The following is a 9,886-nucleotide window of genomic DNA, read 5'->3' as shown; positions in this document are numbered from 1 at the left end:
CCTCCCCGGGCCTGCACCTCCTCCCCGGGCCTGGACACCCCCACCTCTCCCCAGGCTTTGGTCAGGGCCCCTGCCCAGCGCCCCAGCATTCACGCGTGGGGAGGACACGTGTGGCCTCCCCAGGAAGCGGGAGCCTGCGAGCAGCTGGGAACCCCCTCGCGGGCACTCGCAATTTTGTTTCCCGAAAGGAAGCCTTAACCCCGTGCTGGCAACATTTCTGTAACAGAGTCAGACCCGCGCCTCTCGACTCCTTCCCACTGGGCCCAAGCAAGCGGGACGCCTTAGCGTCCCCTCCGGAAAAAGAGGAATGGTCACTGTAGCCCCACGGGGAGGGAGCTCACCCTGTTCGGTTGTTTGGCCACGAGGATGCTTATCCGTCACACTGACCATGGCACCGTGCAAGGGACTGGCTGGAACCCCGCAAGCCCGGCCCCTCGCGCTGTGGTTCAGGCTCCCGCCCGCCCGGCCAGTGCGCGCTGCCTTGGGAGGGCCTGGGAGCCTTTGCTGTTTTCTCACTACTGTCCTCCTCCTCCTGGTTTCATCCCTTCTGGATGGACGCGCTTGTTTTACCTCGCCACAGGCCTCTGTTTATTTTAATTTCTGCGGTTACACCATGACTGAAATTATTTCAACACTGTCAGTTTGCAGATGTTTTTAGGTGAGTTAGTGACTGGGGGACTGAGCATTTCAACTACTTTCCTATTTCTCGCCTTTCCCTCTAACCTCTTTACAGACGAGAGTCCTCCGTAGAAAACCCCCAAAATGCCCCTTTCCTTCTGTTACTTCTCACTCAGAAATCTTCAAACTTTTTTTTTTTTTTTTTGCCTCCGGGACATTGTCCAAACCCTTGAGCACCCGGCTCCCGAGAGCACTTCGGACCTCCAGGGCAGACTAACCCCTTCAGTCTCCGGGCGCAGGAAGCCACAGCCCCAAGCCAGCCTCGCAGCGCTGAGGCTGTACCCACGCAGCCCTCTGCAGGCCCACCGCCAATCCTACCCCTGCCTCAGTGTAACAGAAGCAAACAGCACACTGACCTCTCTCTTCCCGGGTCAGGCCCCCCGTTCACACAGAACCTCAGATTCCGAGCACTTGGTCATTTCTAGGGGAAGGCTGCCCCCCTTGCATGGAACCCTCACCTCTCCGTCAAAGTTCTGAAGCAAGATATAGCTTGTTTTTTCTTTCTTCTTTCATTTTCCCCCTGTTTCTCCATCGTTCCCCCTCAGGCCTGAATCAGGGCCTGCTTTGAAAGTAGGAGGTGACTTTAGCCCTCACACAGCCCAACAAACTCCATAAATAAGGAAACTGATATCAGATGCTCAAGTGCCTCGAGGAGGACAGAGTCCTCTTCGGACTGTCTATCCTTTCTATTTCGACGTACTCTAATCGGATTGAAAATAACTTGTTATTTATTCCTTTGTAAAGTGGCCGGTGTGCAAACACACACGCCTCTTAGAGGCAAGAGGGACTTCTTAAAGAATCATTATTATTTGGAGAAAGAAAGAAGGTGAGCGAGCCTGTGAGTTGGGGAGGGGCAGAGAGAGAGGGAGAGAGACCGTCTTAAGCAGGCCTTCAGCATGCTCAGCACAGAGCCCGACGTGGGGCTTGATCCCATGAACCACGAGATCATGACCTGAGCTGAAGTCAAGGGTCAGACGCCTAACCGACTGAGCCACCCAGGCCCCCAAGGGAAGAGGGGAACTTGCTAGGCGGCCCAGACCAGGACCAGGAGGGAAAATGGGGGCAGTGACTGACTGTAGGACAGATGTCCCTCCTAGGAGGCAATACTCCCATCTGTCAGCAAAGACTGCCCTTGAAAATGTGGGCCCAGCATGCTGCCAACTTGTAGTTCAAAAGCAGCAGAAATCTGGAGTTTTATGTGAAACTTAAAGACTTTTAAGTGTTGAAGACTAAAGACTGTAAAATCCTCTATACAGATGAAACTGTCCTCCTGGCTGCCAGTTTGGGACTTCTGGTACACAATTTTATTTTAATAAGTGCTTTTCTATCTTAGTAGAATACTATTTTTTTTAATGTTTTATTTATTTTTGATACAGACAGAGCATGAGAGGGGGAGGGGCAGAGAGAGAAGGAGACACAGAACCGGAAGCCGGCTCCAGGCTCTGAGCTGTCAGCACAGAGCCTGAGGCGGGGCTCGAACCCACGAACGTGAGATCTGACCTGAGCCGAAGTTGGAGGCTTAACCAACTGAGCCACCCAGGCGCCCCTAGAATACTATTTTATAGCCAGTCTCCACTCCTACCTTCCAGGGTTTTATATATTTTTTAATGTTTTATTTATTTTGAGACAGAGAGAGAGCATGAGCGGGGAGGGGCAGAGAGAGCGGGAGACACAGAATCCGAGCAGGCTCCAGGCTCTGAGCTGTCAGCACCCAGCCCGACGTGGGGCTCGAACCCACAAACGTGAGATCATGACCTGAGCCCCCCAGGCGCCCCAGCCTACCTTCCAGTTTGACTCCCGCACGAGGCTCAATGAAAGCCTTCCCAGGCCCCTTTGCCGCCAGTGCTGAGACATGCAGTGTTACAGTATGAAGCCTTGTCCAGCTGGTTGTGTGGTTGTTGTCAGGGGAACCGGAGAGACTCCAGGCCCCGGCCTGACCGGAGATGTCCCCAAGGGCTCTTGGTCTCATCAGGAGACAGAATTCAAGGGCAAACGCAACGCAGGAGATGAGCGACACATCGGGAGTTTATTGAGGTCAAAGTACAGTCTCGAGATGGGAGAGTGAGACACAGCGAGAGACAGCCGGGGACAGAGAGAGCTGGCTGCCGGGGAGAGGGAGGGCGTGAGTGTGCAAGCCCGTGCGCTGCACCCCCGGGGCTGCGTTTCCATCTTTTACTGACGGTTGTTAACTGGCGTGTGGAGTGTTCATTGCTTGGGGCGGGGATTACTTGGAAGGAGGGTTTTGGGGGTTTGCTTCCTTATTTGACCACGGGCTTCCTGTCCTGGCGCCCATCTGGGGCCCATCTGGTGTGAATGGGCTTCTCAGGGAGTGTGGCCAGGACAGGCCTCTGACCCTCCCCACGGCTGGGCACGGCCTCTTCCCTGCGCACTCTGACCCTGGGACTAACCTGTGTCCTTCCTTCTTCCAGCCTGGAGTGAGCACAAGGTGACCGGCCCTGGGGTAGCCGTCCTGGGCCGTGGAGCGGTCTTGAAGGCCAGAAGCCAACGAGGCTGGTGTCGTGGGAAGGTGACAAAGCCTGGGTGACACAGCAGTGTCCGAGGTGAGCTGCTTATCTGTAACACACTAGAGCCAGTGTGTTATTTAAGCCTGATTTATCTGGGTATGCAACTAAAACTAACCCTAACTAATAAAATACAGCTTTTATTAATAAACTTTTATTTTTCCTTAAGTTTATTTACTCTGAGGAAGAGAGGGACAGAGAGCGAGCAAGTGAGCAGGGGAGGACCGGTCACTGCAGAGTCAGATGAGGGGGTTCAAACTCATGAACTGTGAGACGGTGACCTGAGCGTGAAATCAAGAGTCAGATGCCTGTCAGACTGAGCCACCTGGGTGCCCCTAAGCTATTTTATTTTAAAATAAATTCCTACCTACTCTCTTTACTCACTCTAGCTGCCCTGGTAACTTCTAATGTTGGCCAAATCCAGAGGACACTTCTCAGTCTTTATCTCACTGGTTTTGAGGCATTTGACATTGCTGACCCTCCCTTCTTGGATCCTCGGACACCAAGGACACCAAATGAGTAGGCCTGGGGAGGCCTCAGGTATTTCTGCTTCCTCTGCTCCTTTCTTACCTGCCTTCAGCACGTGACACCAAACAGTCCGGAAAATAAAAATTAAGACTAGTCAGGAGGAACACAGGCTCGGATAATTGAAGTAATTTGGAAATCGGAATAAGAGTTCAGTTTGGATGAAAGAGAATGTTCAGATTGGTATTGTATCTTCAATAAATGATCTTATTTGGGAGAAAAAAATCCCACCTTCTTATACCAAAATATATTTCAGATCAGTGAAAGATTTACATTTTAAAAAACAAATCTATGAAAGCTCTTTTTAAAAAGTGGATTGATTTCTTTAAATTGTTGTCTAGAGGAAGGTCTTTCTAAAAATGACCACAAATCCAGAAGCCACAAATGGATACATTTGATTACATAAAAGTAAAAATTGACTGACACTTGTACAGAAAAGGACCTTTAAACAGTTGAGCGATCAGGGCGCCTGGGTGGCTCAGTCACATAAGTGTCTGGTTCTTGATCTCGACTCAGGTCATGATCTCCTGGTTTGTGGGTTTAAGCCCCAGGTTGAACTCTTTGCTGGTAGCACGGAGCCTGCTTGGGATTCTTTCTGTCTTTCTGCGTCTCCCCCACGCTCATGCACTCTGTCTGTCTCTCTCTCTCTCTCTCTCTCTCTCTCTCTCTCTCAAACTTAAATAAAATATAGTCAAATAATAAAGGAAAATTGGCAAAAAGTATTTTTAGCAAATAACACAGAGGATGAATTTCCTGGAAAGCCAAAACACTTTCACAAATATAAGAAGCAGAGATGAAAAGAGAAAATGCTGAGAAGATAGTGTAGGAAAAAGAACCATTGGTTAATGAACATGTGAAAAGAATTTCAGCTCACTCAATGTTAACGAGTTAAAATGTGATGCTTTGAATTTATGAGATTCGTAAGAATTAGAAAACTGCAAGGGGCGCCTGGGTGGCTCAGTCGGTTAAGCCTCCGACTTTGGCTCAGGTCAGATCCCACGTTAGTGGGTTCAAGCCCCCGCGTCAGGCTTTGTGCTGACAGCTAGCTCGGAACCTGGAGCCTGCTTCCGGTTCTGTGTCTCCTTCTCTCTCTGTGCCTCCCCCTCTCATGCTCTGTCTCTCTCTGTATCAAACAAATAAAAAAAAATAGAAAACTGCAACACTGGGTATCGGTGAGAATGGGGGGCATTCTGGGACGCCATAGGGCGTCCACTGGGGCACACTGTTCAGCAGCAGAAAGATCTTAACACACACACTCGGTGAACCATCCCCTCCACTTCTCCATCTGCACAAAGGTGATCGATTTTATAAGGACTGCATACATTTTTTGGTTTATTTATTTTTGAGACAGAGAGACAGGTCATGAGCAGAGGAGGGACGGAGAGAGAAGACACAGAATCGGAAGCAGGCTCCAGGCTCTGAGCTGCCAGCACAGAACCCGACGCGGGGCTTGAACCCAGAGACTGCAGGATCACAACCTGAGCCGAGCCGGACACTTAGCTGACTGAGCCACCCAGGTGCCCCTCTAGAAGGACTGTAATTAGAGCATTGTTTGAGTTTATAAAATACTGGAACCAACATAAATAGGCTTCAAGAAGGGGCGGGTCGATGGAGCCACTGAGCAGGCACGCCGTGGGATGCTGTGTAGGTACCTAAAGGAATGAGTTGAATCTTCACACACGAATGTGGAAGGATGTCTGAGACTCATTCATTCATTCATTCAACAAATATTGTTGAATCTTGAAGGTGAAAAGTTGGTGGACCTTTGTAGCTTTTGAGTTTTGTACCATGTGCACCCTGCCTTATCCAAGGCCAATAAAAAAATAATAAAATAAGGACATGAATGAATTCTCGAGGAAGTAAAGCACCGCTTCTGCACAGAGAAATGGGTATTGTATTTTAAACTTTAAATGTTAATAATGGCTTTCCTGTGTAAAGAAATGAGTTTTATTTCAGAAATTTGCATTTTGGTTTTTAGAAATACTGGCCCATTCACAAAGGAGGTCTGAAATGTCTTCTAACAGTACAAGAAGTCCGAGGCGTTTCCTTGTGAGGCAACAGCCTATGCATTCCACAGCGTCTGAACACTTGCATTCTAAGACCGCATTTGTCCTGCTATTTTCAGGTTTATTTTACTATTCAAATCTAGTTTTGTGGTCTCATGAGAAAAACAGGGAAAACCAAGCTAGTTAAAAAAAAGAAAGCAGGGGCGCCTGAGTGGCTCAGTCGGTTGAGCGGCCGGCTTCGGCTCAGGTCAGATCAGATCTCACGTTTGTGGGTTCGAGCCCCGCATCAGGCTCTGTGCTGACAGCTAGCTTAGAGGCTGGAGCCTGCTTCCGGTTCTGTGTCGCCCTCTCTCTCTCTGCCCCTCCCCCTCTCATGCTCTGTCTCTGTATCAAAAATAAATAAAACATTAAAAAAAAAGAAAGCAGCACAGAAAACAAAAAGTATTGGTTTAAAAATCATGACGCATGCCTGAGCTAGTCTGTCACGTGTGCACCGACGTGGGAAGACATCCCTGTTATGTTGTTAGGTTAGAAAGAAGCGGTACATCGTGTAGAATGTTTTTTTGTAAGATAATAACGGACAAATGCACGCTCTAAAGAAATACATAGAGGAACTTAACCCCAGTTGACGAGGGTGTGACGTCAGCAGGACCCGAAGGAGGCGGGAGATGTTGAGTGGCCTCTCCTGTCTAAGTTCTATTTTTCTACGATATGGGAATTATTTTTACTGCAAGCGGATGTTATTTTGTAAGCAGAAAATACAGTAGAGACAATGTCAAAGTTATGAAAAGAGAGATTTAGGGAGGCAGGCAAGAGACCACAGGGTTACAAAGCCAAAAACTCCTCAGACTCCCCCGCCCCAAGATCTAAGTCTCCGGTCCTAGGGTACGGTGCCCCCTGTTTTCAGCCCCTCCCGCCTTTGTGGCCGCTGGGGAGCAGGAATGACCGAAGCGTCAGGGGTGAGGCTGGAGGGAGGGGAAGCTTCCCGAGCCCGGCAGGGAGCTGGTGACTCCGGACCCGCACACAGGGCGCCCCTGACCCTCTCCCAGGGACATCACCCACACAGGGCGCCCCTGACCCTCTCCCAGGGACATCGCCCACACAGGGCGCCCCTGACCCTCTCCCAGGGACATCGCCCACACAGGGTGCCCCTGACCCTCTCCCAGGGACATCACCCACACAGAGTGCAGGTAGCAAACTCTCAGGCGGACTGCTGGGCATCCAGACTGGGAATTCACAGGAGGAGAAAATTCAGGAAACGTAGGAGGAACCGATTTGCACCAATTCTTATTCTTGTCATTCTTTCAGGTTCAAAGAGAAGGAGAGATGAGTTGTTATTGTTTAATGTTTTTTATTTATTACTGAGACAGAGAGACAGAGCATGAGCGGAGTAGGGTCAGAGAGAGAAGGAGACACAGAACCCGCAGCAGGCTCCAGGCTGGCAGCACAGAGCCTGATGCGGGGCTCGAACCCATGAACTATGAGATCATGGCCTGAGCCGAAGTCAGCTGCTTAACTGACTGAGCCACCCAGGTGCCTCGAGTTGTTTCTTAACAGGCAGTGGACTAGGTCCTGCTCTGAGTGGCAGGGCCAGGATGGGATCCAGGCGGACTGGCCCCAGAGTCTGAGCTCCCACTACTGCACCAAGTGGCCTCTCTCTTTCTGTTTTTCCACTAAATGGCCTCTCTTAATCTGACCCGGATCTTTTCCAGACACCTTTTTTTTCAGCCAGATACTCGTAGTGCTGGGTTTAGTTCTCATGAACACATTCCCTGTGTTCGTTATTACTTTCAGTGACCAGGGTGTAAGACCAGACGCAGGACATACTTAGACAATCCTACCACTGAAAATGTGATTATCTCTAGTCACTTAAATAGTAGTTCCTTATGAACTGGTAATTTGCTTCCCAACATCTAACTGTATTCATTCTATTTCCTGAGGATCAGATCTTCGGAGACAACGGAGGAAAAGTTTATGTGTCCTGTCCTTACAACCAGCAAGGGTTTGGGGGAGTTTGTTGAGTACAAGCACTTTGACATGAGAAGACAGTGCCTGGCAAACACCGAGGCAAGACCCCTGCCCTTCCGGGGGAGGGGGAGGTCTGCTAGCCGGGCCCTGTCAGCCTCCTGAGCCCCCTCCTGGGTCTGGGCCGGCCTCAGGAGGATGGCACCCTTGGTCTCTCAGATGCCGGAATCCACTTGGGCCACCAAAACACAGTACCAGACTGGGTATTTATCTAAATAACAAACATTTATTTTCTCGGTTTATTTCTGGAAACTGGGAGTCCAAGATGAAGGTGTCAGCAGACCTGGTTTTGGCTGAGGCCCCTGTTCTTGGTGCCCAGGGGGCTGCTCTCTCTGTGTCCTCCTGCACGGGCACTGATGCCTGCTGGCCCTCCCTCTGCTGCCAGCCCCATTGGATGAGGCCCCCCAGCCCTTATCACGCATTTTACCCTGAATGCCTCCATAAAGGCCTTCTCTCCAAATACAGTCACCGTAGGGCTTCGGGCTTCACCACACGAGTTTTGAGGAGACACAGTTGGGTCCCTAACAAGTTGCCCTTCTCTAGGGCGGAGACCAGGCCTCAGCTGAGCCTTCCGTCCAGCCACTCCCGACAGGCGCTTTAGGTATGTGGCGGGGAGCTGGGGACCGCCCGGGGAGCCCGCTCTGGGGTGCTCCGTGTGCCGTCCCTGGGTCAGGGGCGGCCTCGGTGGTCAGACAAGCCCGTGCGGGTACCACTCGGGACAGTGCTCTGAGGGAGGAGACAGGGGGCGAGGACAAGCCACCATCACGGGTAGGATGGCATCCTGGCCAGCAAGGAGGGACTCACACTGGGCCTGAAGAAGAGGAGTCGATCCGCCGTCTGGGCCTCCCCGAGGGCTGCCTGCCCGCCTGGCTCTCCGGCCCTCCACCGGCCCAGCCTTTCTGAAAGCTGCTGGGTCTCCCTCCGCTGTCCCCAGAGCTCACCCTGTGTAGCCTCGGACACTGAAGCCGAAACTGTCTTGTACCGTAATTCAAACTGAGGTAAAATGCACATAAAGTGCACAGGTTTTCAGTGTACAGGGTGACGAACTCCTGTGTGCAGCCAGCAGCCAGCTCCAAAGGAAGGACATTTCAGCCCCAGAGACTCCCTTCTGCCCCCCTCCCCCAACGCCCACCCAAGGGTCCCCAGAGGAAGCCACTATTCAGAGGTAACAGAAATACTGATGTCACCTCTTCTTGGGAATCATCTAAATAGATATTATGGTGTCTAGTTTTTTGTTTTTGTTTTTACTCATTACATCTGTAAGATCCATTTGTATCTCTAGCAGTAATTCAACTTTTATTTCTGTGGTGTAGGGATTCTCTGTATGAATGCATCAGTATTTTATCATTTTGTGACTGATGGGAATTGAGTTTGTCTTAAGAATTGTATTATATTATGAATAAAGCTGCCTCATATATGCCTAGAAGATGGACAAGTGCACTCATTTTCAGGAATAGAATTAATGGATCAAGGGCAGGCAAATGTTCAATTTTTTAGACATTGCCAAACAATTTTCCAAAGTGATTGTGCTGATTTACATTTCTATCAGCAATATATGAGAATTTTAACTTCCCTACATACTCACCAAAATTTGGTATATTGTGTGTGTGTGTGTGTGTGTGTGTGAGAGAGAGAGCGAGAGCGAGAGCGAGAGCGAGAGCGAGAGCGAGAGAGAGAGAGAGAGAGTGTTTGTTTTTTGTTTTGTTTACATTTCAGCCATTCAGGTGGATTTGTAATGGTAATTCATTGTGATTTTGATTTATATTTCCCTGTTGGGGCCCAGGAGGCCAAAAAACCTCCCGCATAGCGACCGTTGACGGCCAGGCCTCCGGGGCGCAGGAGAACGATTTGGGAAGTTGTGGAACACGTCGGGAGACTGTGAAACAACATTTGGCCTCCTGGGCCGCACATGTGGCTTCTGTGCATCCTGTGATTTTCTCGTTTCTTTGTAAAGAGGCATATCCTTTTAGGCTTTGAATCAACTTGGGTCAGTTCGTGACGCCAGCCCTCCCCTTACTTTGCTTTCTAGCTCTTTGTCAGCTGTTGGGAGTAGACGCAATCCTCTGCCAAAAGATTTGCCTATTAAAGGGTAAGCATCTTGCCCATGCATAACTGGTGAGGGGCCTTAAG

At 50.1% G+C, this 9,886-nt stretch overlaps 1 long non-coding RNA gene across 3 annotated transcripts; it reads left to right on the top strand.

Moving 5' to 3' along the window:
* Positions 1-68: 68 nt before the first annotated feature.
* On the top strand, positions 69-5,115 carry LOC115295794. 3 transcript variants are annotated; one of them, XR_003910580.1, is made up of 4 exons: positions 69-658; positions 3,108-3,239; positions 3,590-3,740; positions 5,077-5,113. It is a non-coding gene; the product is annotated as an uncharacterized LOC115295794 (long non-coding RNA). The 3 variants fall into 3 exon arrangements; XR_003910578.1 differs by lacking the exon at positions 3,590-3,740 and having other exon boundaries at positions 5,077-5,115; XR_003910579.1 differs by lacking the exon at positions 5,077-5,113 and having other exon boundaries at positions 3,590-3,880.
* The last annotated feature ends 4,771 nt before the right edge of the window (positions 5,116-9,886 follow it).

Source organism: Suricata suricatta, chromosome 7, assembly GCF_006229205.1.
Source record: "Suricata suricatta isolate VVHF042 chromosome 7, meerkat_22Aug2017_6uvM2_HiC, whole genome shotgun sequence".
NCBI classification, from domain to species: domain Eukaryota; kingdom Metazoa; phylum Chordata; class Mammalia; order Carnivora; family Herpestidae; genus Suricata; species Suricata suricatta.
This window is presented reverse-complemented; position numbering and strand designations above follow the sequence as displayed.